The following is a 13,792-nucleotide window of genomic DNA, read 5'->3' as shown; positions in this document are numbered from 1 at the left end:
ACCCAGGTGCCCCAATAAATGTTAGCTCTTAACACTAATAATGCCAACAGTACTTGTAGACCCTGCGGCCACTCTAAGGCAGCCACACTGCTCTGTGCAATGCCAGGCTCAGGGCGGCTCATTCCTTCTCTAATCTCTGCCAAGCACCTGCTCTGGCTGCCTACACCCAGGAGAGACTTCTTTCTATGTTGCGTTGCATTCTAGGCATCTCAGCAGGAGAATTCTTTTATTCTTCTTACTTTGGGTAGAAAGAAGACATTTTCCCGGTTGAGTAGGAAAAGGAAAAGCTCCTTTCTCTCCCACTCTGCCCCACAGCCTCACGTGGCAGTAAGTCGCTGATTGTCCCTGCCACCCCACCCCACCCCCCTCGCCCTGCCCCGTGTCCCACGTCACAAACTCCCATTTGGATGAGGCAGGGGATTTGGTTTCCTTGCTGCATCATGCTATGTTCAGTCAACAAACAACTATTCATTTTCAAAATCAAACAGTCCATGTCTCTGTTGAATGACTCGTCTTTTAACTACCTGCCCCAGGGTTGTTACAACTAGTTGTATGCAAAATTTTGAAGATGATAAAGCTTGTATGTATCCTTTTCCAGATCCTTTGTCTGAATTTTCCTCTCTTTTGCTGCATTTCTCCTCCACAGGTTCTAACACCTGAGTGTCATTAAAATGGCACACATATTTTGGCAGGTATTCTCAAGTTCATCTAACCTTCTCACGATGGTATCCTGATCAAGGAGAGGAGCTGAGCGGTGGGGTCATTTACGTCTGGGAGTTAACAGATTTCTCTTCTTCCTTTTTCAGGCAAAATTTGCACAAAGTCAAAAGGAAATGCAATGCTTAATCTGAATGGGAAAGTGAGCCAAGGAGGAAAGAAAGCAGGTATCCAGCGGGTGCCTCCTCTGGGAGGGTCAGAGCGCTCGGTAGGCCACCTACGTGGTGTCCTTAAGTCTTCACAGGGAGAAGTGTGCTTCGACTGCTTTACAAGTGATAAACTAGACTCAGAGAGATGCGGAGATTTGTCCAAGGTTAGCCAGCTAGTGAGTGGTAGAGCTGGCGTTCTAGACGGGGTTTGGCTGCACCCGACATCCTACCAGCTGCGCAACGGATCCACTCTGAATATACGCTCACGTTGGTACTGAGGGCTTCAGGGCGTGTGATCAAAAGGTACTTCTTTGACGTGAAGCTGTATTTTCTGATGGCAGCTCTGGGAGGTGAGATTGGAAAGGGTTAACAGATGGTTTGCAGTTCCTTCAAGAACCCTGCTGACTTTTGTACAGTAAAATAATAAAGTTCCAATTTGGGAGCGAATTTGCTACTGTGACACCAATGCAGCTCCAGGCTATTAGAGGATGAGATGAGCACAAAGCTTTCTCAGCCGTCAGCTGTGGCTCTGGAGGGTGATTCAGCATGTCGGTTGCTGGGAGCATAGCTGTTAATTGGAATGGGAGAGAGAGAAGGAGCTCTGGCTTGGCAGCTCAAGTTTAAATGGGTGGATTGTCTGATGGGGACTTTTTCTATTCTCTTTTGGCTTTGGTTCAATGCTTATAGCCAGACTGTCTTGCTCCCAGCTGGACTTTGCTTGCCTTGAAATGCCTTCTTTTTTTTTTTTTTTTTTTTTTTTTTTTTTTTGTCAGTTTGTAGCTCTTGATTTTGTAAGGACTCGGGTAAGTGAGAGGCAGTGGCAATATAGCCAGCCTTCCTCATTTGACTCTGAATTCTCTGGAACCCTACTTTACTTTCTACCTATTGTCTTCTGCGCTGTCCTAGGCTCCCGCCCCGGAACCATATAGAGCAGGGATTGCTGCAAGCTTATTTTCAGTGCAGTTCAATTCAGCAAGTGTTGATTAAGTGCCAGTGAGATGGAAGGAGCAGAGGATGTGGTAATCGAAGACCTGAGTTCAAGAACTGCTTTTATCACCTGGATAACTTGATTGCACAAAGCCTTAACTTTCTCTTTTGCAAAATGGAGATGAGGAAAAAAATGTTCGCCCGACACATTGATCTTTAGTATTTAAGAGACTCCTATGGACCCAAGTAATGAAAACTCAAGAAACCGATATTCTCTCAGTATTTATGAGACTCAGCCACAACTTCCATGAAACTTTTATGTTCCGTCAGGCAGAAAGAGGCTCCTCCTCCCTTGAGTTCTTTACCAAGAGATCTGTTCTGTCTGCACAGTGTAGATAGGTAGAGAGCAGAGCAAAGGCCCTGGGGCAGACAGACCCAGCAGAGTGCTCTTGGGGAAAGTTACTTCATTTCCTGGAGACTCAGTGTCTTTATCTCTCAATTCATACCTGTCTCACAGGTCATTGTGAAGAGTAGAGGCGATAGTCTGTGTGGTGCCTTCTGCAGAGCTTGGTTCATCGAATGAGCCACGGTAAATGGCTTTCTATCTCTTCCACTCCCTGATTTTTACTTTCCTCACAGTATTTCTCTCTGCTCTGTCCAGAAAGAGGGGTTGACAAAATACTTCTTGAAAATGGGATGAATTGATCGTTTCCTCTCCTTAAGTTTTCTTTTTTCAGTAAGTTAATACAGTTTAAATTTCATGTAGTTTACAAAGCCAGATAGTACTATAAGTCTTCTAACAAATAACCCCTCTCTCCGCCTCTCATGACCAGTCTCTAGATCAGGTTTAGTAACTCCGTCTTCTGAAGGTCACCTCTGCAATTATTACAGTTTCTGATTTTTCCATTTTAGACTAAATCTATTTCTGATTTTTTCCATTTTAGACTAAAATCTTCCATTTTAGACTAAATCTTCCGACTCTAGAAAGTGTGGGTTTATCCCTAGTTCACCTCTGTTATTACACGTTGCACCCCCTGTGTTTGTTTCCTGGGGCTGCTGTAACACATGACCATGACTTCGTGGTGTGACCAACAGAAGACATGGATTCTCCCAAAGCTTGGGAGATGAAAAGCCTACAACCAATATTGCCGGGCCAAAATCCAGGTGTTGCCTGCTGACAAAGCGAGAAGCGGACACTGAGGTAGCACAAAGATAGTTACTGTAGGAAGCATGAGAGAGCAAGAAAGAGAACGGGTTAGGACATTTAGAACCCAGACGATCCAAGGAGGAGCCGTGTGCTGCTAAGCCCCAGATCTCAGAGGAAGAAGTGTTGCCGGCCAGTGCTGGGATCTCTGAAGGGTAGCGGGAGGTTGGCGCTGGAGTGTTCTAAAAATAAAATACTCAAAGCCTGGAGATTGATCTGCTCCCACGGCCAGGGGAAGGGCTGTGACAGAGATGATGTGGACAGGCCTACAAGGCGATGGGGGCGAGCCCATGCTCGGGCCTTGTGCAGACCCTAATCTCCCTGCAGCCCACCTATTGACACACTGTAAGAGGAAGCCGGCTGGCCACGGAGAAATGGGGCTGGCAGAGTCCCCGCTGTGGGTGGACTGGGGCTCAGAGGCAATAGCTTAGTAACTGGCACAGTTGTCTTCCAACTCCTGGTGTTGCTAGAAGTTTTACAATCTCCTCTGTGAGCTTGGTATTATAAAATTTCACAGGAAGAACCGGGGGTGGATTTTTCTCTCAGTGATGGAGTGTGGCACGGTCAGGTCCTTTAGATCTGAAAACCGTTCAGTTTTAGGACAACTTCTGAATTTGAACTCTTCCATTTTCTGTATCTTTCTAGAATTCCTGCCGTCTGTCTCATTTACCTCTTGGATTGACGTCTAATGTTCTTCTGGTCTTGCCTTGTGTTTCTTAACACTTTTTCTTCTTGTGATGCTTCCTATGGGGGGATTTTCTCAACTTTTTGTTCTGTTTCAAGTTTTTAAATTTCTGCCAGCATATTTTTAAATTTCCAGGAATTGTCTCTCTCTCTCTCTCTCTCTCTTTTTGGTCTTCTTTCTTAAAAGGTACTCTATTCTGCAACAAAGAGTACTCGATTTATTTCAGAGGCCTTGGTCTTGTATCATTCTTACTTGTACCTCTTATGTTTTATTTAATATGTTTTAAAATGTTTTCTTCTACTACATTTATTGTCTTTCTTTGTCTGCAGTTGTGTGGTAGGCTTTCCTCCAGTCTCAGGTACCCGTTGGCCGTCTTAGGAAGGGTGAAGTACTCAAAGGCCGAATGGAAGAGCCGTGTATGAGCTCGGCTCTTTGATTGCTGGGTCTTTCTAGAGGATAGCCAAATAAGAATCTGGATAATTCTTTGGTTATAAAACATCCACATCTCTAGGTATTTTTGGTCCTCCCCCTCCTTGGGCCTTTCAGGTTCCTCAGAGAGGAGCTTTTTAGTTCCGGGCTGTAAGCCTGGCTGCCACTTTCTGGGAGTTAACGAGGGTGAGGTGGGGGTGTGGTGCCCACCGCTTGCCAAGCAGACTTTCACCGAGGGTACCAGTGGTCTGGGCAGCACCTGGCTCCTGCCTGGAGCTCTGCCTGGGATTCCTGTCTCCGGAGCTTCTTTGTTGAGAGAAGACATCTCCCGTCTTCTGTGGGAGGAGGAGATGGCCAGCAGTTGGCCCGGCAGGCTGGGAGAGTCTCTCTGTTTCTCACAGATCTCCAACCCGCTCTTTTCTCCCCCCCGCCCCCGACCCTCACTCCGGCTTCTGGAGGCTCCTGCGGCTAGACGGCAGTGCCTCCTTGCCCCTCAAGCCCGGAGCAGTGAGAGCTCATCTCTTTCCGACTGCCTGTATGTCCGGTCAGGACAGAAAATCATCAGGCAGAGCAACAAGACACAGGCCTTTTTGGATCAGAAAAGAGCATGGGAAGGTTGCTAAGTACGGACCCTGTTGCAGTGAGAAGGATTTATGCCATAAGCTCTTCAGGGCCACCCTTCGGGCTCCCCTTTCGTCACCTACTCAGCACAGCAGGCTGTGGCAGATGCTTGGGCAGGTATGAGTTACTCTCCGTGTAAGTCCCTGCCTTGCTTTAAGGACCAGATGACCTTCCACCTCCAGGAAGGCCCCCTAACTACTTCAGGGTGTGCTTCCATCTTGCTTTCTGGTTCTAACTGTCCAGGGTGCAGATCCCTGTGCTTCTGGGGGCCGTCTTTGCACCTTGCTCTCTAGGGTCATTTATTCATCTTTTTACGTGCTCACCAATTTTGCCCCATGTAAACAGTGGGTAATGTGGGGATAGGGGCACTGAATCACGCTTGCTCATCTTGCCCTGCTCTGTGCAGTGTCTTCTTGTACACACACACTTGCACGCACACTCACACTCATACACACAACAGAGATCCTCCCATTACCCTCCACCAGGAGCTACTGGATTATGAATGAATATGTACTGATGGGAATATTAATATTGCACGTAGAGGGTTCTTATACTTTATAAAACAGCTTCACATGCTTTATGCCACTTAATTTTCACGACTGTTGGGGAGGAGTATGTGTTGCCCCTTTTTGGTAGCTGAAGACATCGAGGCCGAGAGAGGTAAGATAGCATGCGGGACTTGCAAGTTTCTTGGTGCAAGTCAAACACTCTTTTTATTTTGTACACAGATATTCACAGCAGCTTTATTTGTAATAGACCCAAACTGGAAGCGACCAAAATATCCATCTATGTCCCGGTGAATGGACAAGCACGTTGTGCTATACCCATACGATGGAGTTTTACCCTGCAACAAAATGAGCAGACTGTTGGTACACACAGGGTGAATAAACCTCAGAATTATCACACTGAAGGCAAAAAGCCAGACCCCCCAAAAAAGAATTCATACTGTAGGACTCCATTTACATACAATTCTTGGAAATGCCAACTCGTGCACAGTGACAACAAATCATGTGATTGCCTGGGGATGGGGGTGAGAGTCAAATACTCTTTGTGACTAACGATAGCTGACTCTCTCACAAGAAGTCTGGCTGGTGGGGCGCTCGCTCAGACCCGCTTGCAGAGGAGAAGTCTTGCCCCCCAGCAGCACTTACCCTCGTAGGTGAGCGGAGCTGTGTGACAGGGCTGGCCTGGCAGAGGCCAGGTGTCCAGTCTCCCAGGCTACTCAGACCCCACTTCCTTTCAGACGAATGTGGGATTGTTTTGTCATAAAAATACAAGTGTAGTCATAAAACATGTCTTTGTGGGGGAAAAAAGTTCCCAGGCCTAAGAATGTGTGTGTGTATATGTGAGACAAGCTAAGACAGGTGTCCCTCCCCCCATCCCCGGCCCCGAGGCCAGCACGGCCAGGTGTGATCTCATGCTAACCTACAACACGGGGGGAGCCCTGAAAGGCCAGCGGCATCTGATACCCTCCATATCAGGCTTAGAAGAGTTTTCCAAAAGGCTTTGCATTCCCTGGGTCAAGAGCTCATTTTTTCCCCCCAAGAAACATGTGTATTTCAGCAGAAATTTAATCCCTGGGGTTCTAACTCCTTCACACTTACATCAGTTAAAATGGCATTTCTGAAGAGACATGTGATCCTGCAAAAGCCTCCGGAGACTAAGCTCAGCTTGGTATCCCTTCTCACTGTTTGACCTTAAACAAAAAAAAAAAAGAGGAAGTCACGTTTCGATTTTAAAATGATCTTGACAAAGTCTTTCCTTCAAATTGGCCTGGATTGAATCTTTTTCTCTCACGGATTCTTTTGCCACATTGTCCTATTGCTTTGCACAATGGAAGCAGCTGTCAGAGCTCAGGCTGTGGCTTGCGCGCCATGTCCCGGGTTCAAGCTGCCCGGCTTCATGACAGAGCTGACTGGACAGGGGCTGGGCCTCCACAAGGGAATCACACGAGTTTTTTGTTCTGGAAGGACCCTAGAAGTTCTCTCTCAACTCCTTGCTCCTCCTTCTAGAGATGAGGAAACAGATGTCCAGGGTGGAGGTGCCTTTCTAGAACTGCACAGATTATTGATAGACATTCTCATTTTTTTGAGGACCTTAACTGCCAGACATCATGCTAAGTGTTCTACATTTATTACCTTATTTATCTGTTCGGTAATTCATGAGTAAGTCATTGTTATCCCCATTTTGCTGAGGAGAGAAATGAGGCCTGGTGGGATTGGGCAACTTGTCTCTGGTCTTGCAGCTCCCATGGCAGGATGGAGATTAAAACCATGTGCCCATGTTTTTAGTGAGTGTACTCTTAGCTCCTGCAGGACGTGGAGGGGGTGGTCAGAGCCAAGGGCCCAGGGCTTCCAAGGCCTGTCCTCTAATATCTTTTGTGATTTTGACCTTAAGGATATTTTATAAAATCACTAGACTTCAGCACGTGTGTCTAGTTCCTAAAAACTTAAGTCTTTTCTCCTGAGTTTGGTGTTCCGAGAGCTAATAGTAGGTGACGTTGTTGCCTTAGCTTTCAGCATAATGTTTTCTTTCTAGGTCATTCTAGCCCCTCCATAGTTCCGTCCTCTCTGTCTTCTGTCTCCTGCCGGCACCCAGTTCTCTCTTCCTTTTAGAATCGATCATCAAGAAAGGATCTAGATTGGTGATTGATAACTCAGTGTGAATTCAAGCCAATCGGGACCTTTCGCAGAGGTATTTGTCTTATCTCTGAAGACGGAATGGAGAGATTTTTAAGAAAGAAAGAAAGAAAAAGGCAAGGAAACTACATTCACTGGCATTTTGTGCCCAATATTGGGCTGGATCCTGTCACATAACTTTACTTATAAAACACTCCCCTTATCTGCTTCTCCATTTTATAGATAAAGACTCTGAAGTTTAGAAAGGTTAGATAACTTGCCCTCAGTTATCATGTAATGACTTTAATCTGTGGGATTCTTTCCACTGTACCATCAACTAAAAGGGGAGGATTGTGAGGGTGATAAGGTCGGGAGGGAGGGGCTTCTTCATGTCCTTGAATCAATTGTGAGAGACTGACCTCTACTGGAGCATATGGCACTTGAATATCAAAAAGAAGAAATCATTTTCTTAGCCTCAAATGATCTTTTCTCACATTTTGGAGAGGTATCTATTTCACATAGGTATGCCATGTGCCTACGACCTATGAACTAGGGGACTGAATGCATAAGTAAAGCCAATACACATTGATTCGCCCCTGTACGTCACAGTAGGGACACCCATGTGAGGATCCCGCACCCAAGGGTGGTCAGCTTCACCCAGGAGCTATTTCCAAAGAGCAGTAGACAATGTTTCTTCTAGAAGGACTGGAAGACTCAGGTCTAGCCAAGGAGCAACCCTCCTCCAGGTGTTTTCTCCTCATGTCCTATTCCATGTTTTACCATATGCATATCTGCGTCCCGTGTCATTATTTTGTCCCATTGTCCATTTTTTTTCATGCAACGTTGATTCTTTAGCTACCGCCGAGAGAGGCACAAAAAATGGGTCTGAGACATAGAGAACTGACTTATGAATGTTTTATTTACTTATCTATCATTGTTATCAGTAAGTAGCCTTCTCCCCCGTCTCTGGTTACCTTTTTCACTTAGCTGGCCAACTGACAATTAGATGAAGGATGGAAATAAATTGGCAGATTGCCTTTAGCTGCTAGACAAGGGTTCTTTCTTTCTGTGGTTTAGTTTCACAAAGGGTTTTGTAGGCATTGGAAGTCGTGGTACAAAGCAGCTTGGTCTAAAAGTTGCAGCCCAGAAAGGTGAATGAAGAGGTCAGTGCCCTTGGCCTCACGCTGCCAGTTTTTGATACGATAAAGTCACTTCTGCCGCGTGTTGTCCCTTTCCCGTCCTTGGAAAAATTATTTTGAAATATAACAGATTATTATTTTTACATTTTATTTGGAAATCAGTCCCAACTTCCCAGAGAATGTGCCTACTGGAAGCATACAGCACGCAGTCTGGATGGCATCATTTCACAGCCCAGAAGCAGGTACAAAATCACTCAGCATAGAAGAGAAGTGATTTTCAATTAATTCACAATGTTTTTATTATGCTTTTCTTATTACAAAAATATTTCATGCAGAAGATTTGAAAAGTATAGATAAGCCACAAAGAAATACAAAAAAGCCACTTGAATCTTGTCACCCAAAGATCCACTGATAACTTTTTATGTTATTTTTTAGCCTTTTTAAATGCATAAACATAAGTAGTATTGCGCCCTTCACAATATTTTTTTTTAGTTTCTTTTTCTTTCAACAGTATATTTGAATATCTTTCCTCATCATAACAATCTTCTAGAATGTCACATTTCATGGTTGCGCGGTATCTTGTTATACAGGTGTATCGTAGTTTATTTAACTAAATTCTTTTTTAGGGATATTAATTTATATCCAACATTTTGTTATTTTAAAGTCTTCTGCCCTAAACGTTGCTGTTGCTAAGTCTTTGTGCACATTTGTAATTTATTCTTTAGGGTCAAAGTCTAAGGGTTTTGATACTTGTTGCCCGACTGACTCTAAGAAAGTCGTATCAACGTACACTTCTGCCCATTGAATCATACCTGGGACAACAGTAGGGTGATAGATTATTTTAAAACTTTGCCAATTTGATGGATCAAATTGTGTCACATGCATTTAAATTTCTTTCTTACTAAGATTAAATAGTTTCTGGAGTTTAACAATGTGCTTATTGATTTTTGTCACCTTTTAAAATTCTTTGTTTTAATTTGTATATATTTACACACACACACACACACACACACACACACACACACACATATAGAAAACGTGGGGTCTGGAGACAAACTGCCTGGGGTCTAGCCCAAGCTCCGCTGTTTTAGAAAGGCCGGCACCAAGACTATAACAATATTAACCCCCCCCCCCTTTTTTTTCAGGTGCTATTGGGTGCAATTTTCTACATGTAAAAACTTACGTTAGTGGCTGTGTTGTCTCCTCTCTATTTTCCCTTCCAGGTCCACTCCCTCTCCTTTTATAGGAGGCTGCAGGAAAGGGCTGCATACAGGGCTGCCTTCTGGGTTTTGGTTGGGGCCAGCCAATGACCAGCAGTGAAAGGGAGGTGGGGAGACTGGAGTAGTAGAGTGCAGAGAGCAGCACGTGCTAGGCTGAAGTTTGGATCGGATTCCATACCTACTGGGAGACTGAGAAAGATTTTAGGTGGGGGAGGAAGCTGATCGTAGATCAAAGTGGCAAATTAAGACAGTTAATTTGATGGCACTGGACAGGCTGGAGGAGACGGCTGGAGCTCCAGTGATCACACTGCATGTGCTGACCACGAGGGAGGAAAAGATAACTGATTTAAGAGACATTGCCAAGTAAAGCGGACTGATCTTGGGGGTGGATATTTTAAGGAATCGAATAGTAACACTGCTAGTATATAATACTGGCTGCTGCCTTTCTAGAGTGACATCCCACAGGGTCTTTGCAGGGAGATACCGCCTGGTGGCTAATGTTATCCTGTTACTAGAACCAAACACTACTTCTGTTTTTTCTCTTTTGCTTGATTTCCAGGCCTTAGAATATTATAGTGTCTTAAAAACGTATACTGTAAATAACAATGACTAATTTCTATTTTTCTTAGCACTTACGTATTATCTCATTTAATATTTTTATTCCTAGTCGGTCTAAATGTCATTGCATGATCAGTTGAAAATCCTAGTGGGAGGCAGCCTGGCATAGTGGCGAACATGGGCCAAGGTGGGGGTTTGGGGGGGGGCCAGGGAGCTTGTTCCAAGCAAAGTGGGGCAGCTATGTGTGCTTTCCTTTTACAGGCTCTCCAGCCGGCTTGTGTGTTGTCCTTTGGTAACTGTTTTATCCTCTAAATGGTTTCCTGGGAAATACTATTTCATCCGGGTAAAGCATATAAGAAGGTGGAGAGGAGAGAAAATTTAGTTGCCTTGAGATACATGGTAGATTCAGCCTCCTTTACCACTGGTGCTACTTTTTCTTAGGCATTTATCAAGATAATAGCTTTGGTGTAATAATTTAGCAATGGTAACTGTATTGACTACTCACATTGGAATTGACTTTAGATATTGTAATCCAGTCTCTTTATTCTGCCCAAGATGAAAACAAAACTCAGATCCCCCTTCTCTATCCCCTTGGTCTCCTCAGACTGGAAATCTTTTGGCTTCTGTAAATTGGCACCATTAAATACTAATGGGTAACTTGGAAGTGCCTGGTGAAGTGTAACCACCCTCATCGTGAGCTCTGGAGCTCTCCTCCAGCCCGTTGGTGATTTCTCCACGTCGACAGCACCTATTCAGATTTTATATTTGCTTTTATTTCTGAGGGTGTTGATTTTGGTGAGGACTAGAGCGCAGCGATGTCGCCATGCAGGGGGCAAGTGATCTCTGCTCAGCAGGATTCAATAGGCGAAATGGAGAGGAAGTTGTACTGTGACCCGTGGGACAAAAAGGCAAGATTTTATCTGGGAAGGCCCCTTCAAGTAGCAGAAAGTCTGCAGGATTACCTCATTTTCAATAGAAAAAACTTGCAGGACTGGAACGCTCTTCACTTTGCTGTGGTTTTAGATTTTCTTATTTGTATATTTCTTCATTCTCCAAATTTTCGGTCATGAATGTCTTACTTGGTATTCAGAGAAATTGATTTTATCTGCATGTATCAATATGTATATCACATTTTTTAAAAGAGAAAATGCTTGGGGGATGTAGCTCTGAAGCCTTTGTGGGGGAATTTTCAAGACGATTGAAAGGAAAGTCCTAAACAGCATTTCCTAAAGTGTTCTGTGGGAAGCAATCTTGGAAAAACCATTCCCCAGCCAAATACATTTGGAGTGATGTGCTCCAGCCTCTTCTTGGAGACTTATAATGCCCATTAAGAGCTCTGGAACTTTGTGCAGGAAAATGAAGCAAAACACAAAATTCTGTCTCAATTCTTTTAACTCAGTGTTTCTGAACATATTTGACTTGAAACTACTTTTTTGTCTTAAATTCCAGCAAGACCACTATTTTGTGAAACATACTTTGGGAGAGCGCCTGTAAGAGAGTTCCACAGGAACTCTGTTCGAAGGCCTTGGGTCTCAGGATAAGCCTCTGGAGCCTGAGGCAAATCAAATTGTGGTGTCTCCTCTCCCTTGTTGGTGTCCAGGTGACCACCAGCTCAACTGAAATCAGCGCGTGCCTCGAAGGAGGAAAGAAGTCCCGAAAGCACGCAGCGTGGAGTAGGAGAGGAGGCGTATTCATGAGGAAGGTCAGACTAATGGCCTGTTGGCAGGGGCTGCACTTGCATTAGCAGAGCTGGAAGGGCTTCCTCTTCCCCCCTTCTTCTGGGCTGACTTCCTGAGTCACTGCCCAGGAGCCTGGCTGCAGCCGCTTCCTCAGCCAGGAGGGGGCGCCTCCCTTCTCTGCTGGAGGCTCAGAGAGCTGGAATCTGTGTGTGCTGAGTCCTTCCTACCTGTTCAGCACGCTTGTAGGTGCCATGGGGCTGCCGAAGAGACAACTTCACCGCTCCCTTACCAAACTGACAATCTAGTGGGGGACATGAGGCGTATACCTATGAGGTGTCGGAAAATACCAGATTATGATCGTGTGCTTAGTCCTGTGATGCGGATTTTAAGGTATTGTATGCATTTAGAGAAGAAGACGTCAGTGAGCCTGGGGTGATTAGGAAAGACTTTCCTAATGGGGCTGAAAGTAGGGCCTGAGGAATGAATAGGACTTGAAAAGGTAGAGATGAGAGAGAGCAGACGGCAGTCATGCAGGGGAAAGGCCTGGAAGAAACATGATTTGTCTAGAGGCAGCATTACCAAGCCCATCAGGAAGCCTCAGGCCACTCTGAAAGGTGCTACACTCAGCAGGAGTTTTAGGTGAGTTATAGGGGTGACTGTAGAGCTGAGTGTACACCGAGTCTCCCTGAGTTCTTCAGTGACCACCTTGGTCTCTTCTCTGGTCGAGTAACCCATTCGTTATTCAGAGTTATTAGCTTGCTCTTAAATACTGTGAGCATGTCTTTGGGCCCCAGGGGGGCTGTGAGCTCTTTGAAGGCATGAGCCAACTGGACTTACTCTCTGCTTCCCCTTTCCCTTCTACCCGTTTGCCCTAAGCGTATGCTTGGCACAATGCTTGGCATAGAGCGTGCACTCAGTGTCTGCTGATAGGCCAATTGGATTCTGAATAAAACCCATTGCTTAGATGTACATCTGTGACCTCATTAGGCCCTCACTGGGTGTTGGTGTCCCCATTTCATTGGAGGTAGAAAGGGAGGAAAGGAAATCAAGACACACTCCAGGGTTGCACAGTGTCAGATAGCTAGGGAGCCTCATTAAAAATCTAATTCTCTTTAGATTGTCTGTTCAAGCCAGTATAAGCATAAGCACTGACTGAGTCCTGTCTTCAGTCAAGTTTGGGGTGTGTGTGTATGTATGTGTGTGTGTGTGTGTGTGTGTGTGTGTGTGTAGAGGAGGGAGTGGAAGGGCAAGGAGAAGGTGCAAAAACAGTTAAGATGTAGTCCTACCTTCAAGAGGCTTACTCTTTGGTAAGAAGAACCAGGGTGAGCACCATCATCTATAAAGGAATTGCCAGCCAGCCTTTTGGGGTGTAAGGGTAGGAGGGGCCAATTCAGCTACTTGTAGGTTGTTACATGTTCAAGAAAGATGAGTTGGGGTCTCTTGTGTTGTTTTCTGTAGAACCTCTTTTCTCACTGATGCTGATTAGCCTGCAGTCACCTGGACCATATCCTTGCTTCCCCTCGTGCCCTGGGGCAATGATAGGAAGATTCTGTCACTCTGCTTGGCAATTCCAGAGCGGACCCTGTACCTCCAGGCACAGTCCACCAGATGGTGCAAAACAAAAGAAACAGCGGTCGGTGAGGTCTATTCAGCTTATCAAACCCGAAATTGGACAGCTGTGAAGAGGACTTACTGGGAATTTTCCACTTCTGGGTTCAGCCAGAATGGTATAAAAATGCACCCTTGAGACCTGAATAGAAAGTTTAGAGTAGTTTTAGGGATTAAAAACTCGTGTGTGTGTGTGTGTGTGTGTGTGTGTGTGTGTCTTATGTAGGCAGAAAGGAGG

The sequence above is a fragment of the Ursus arctos genome, unplaced genomic scaffold, assembly GCF_023065955.2.
Source record: "Ursus arctos isolate Adak ecotype North America unplaced genomic scaffold, UrsArc2.0 scaffold_11, whole genome shotgun sequence".
In the NCBI taxonomy this organism is placed as follows: domain Eukaryota; kingdom Metazoa; phylum Chordata; class Mammalia; order Carnivora; family Ursidae; genus Ursus; species Ursus arctos.
Note: the sequence above shows the minus strand (reverse complement) of the source record.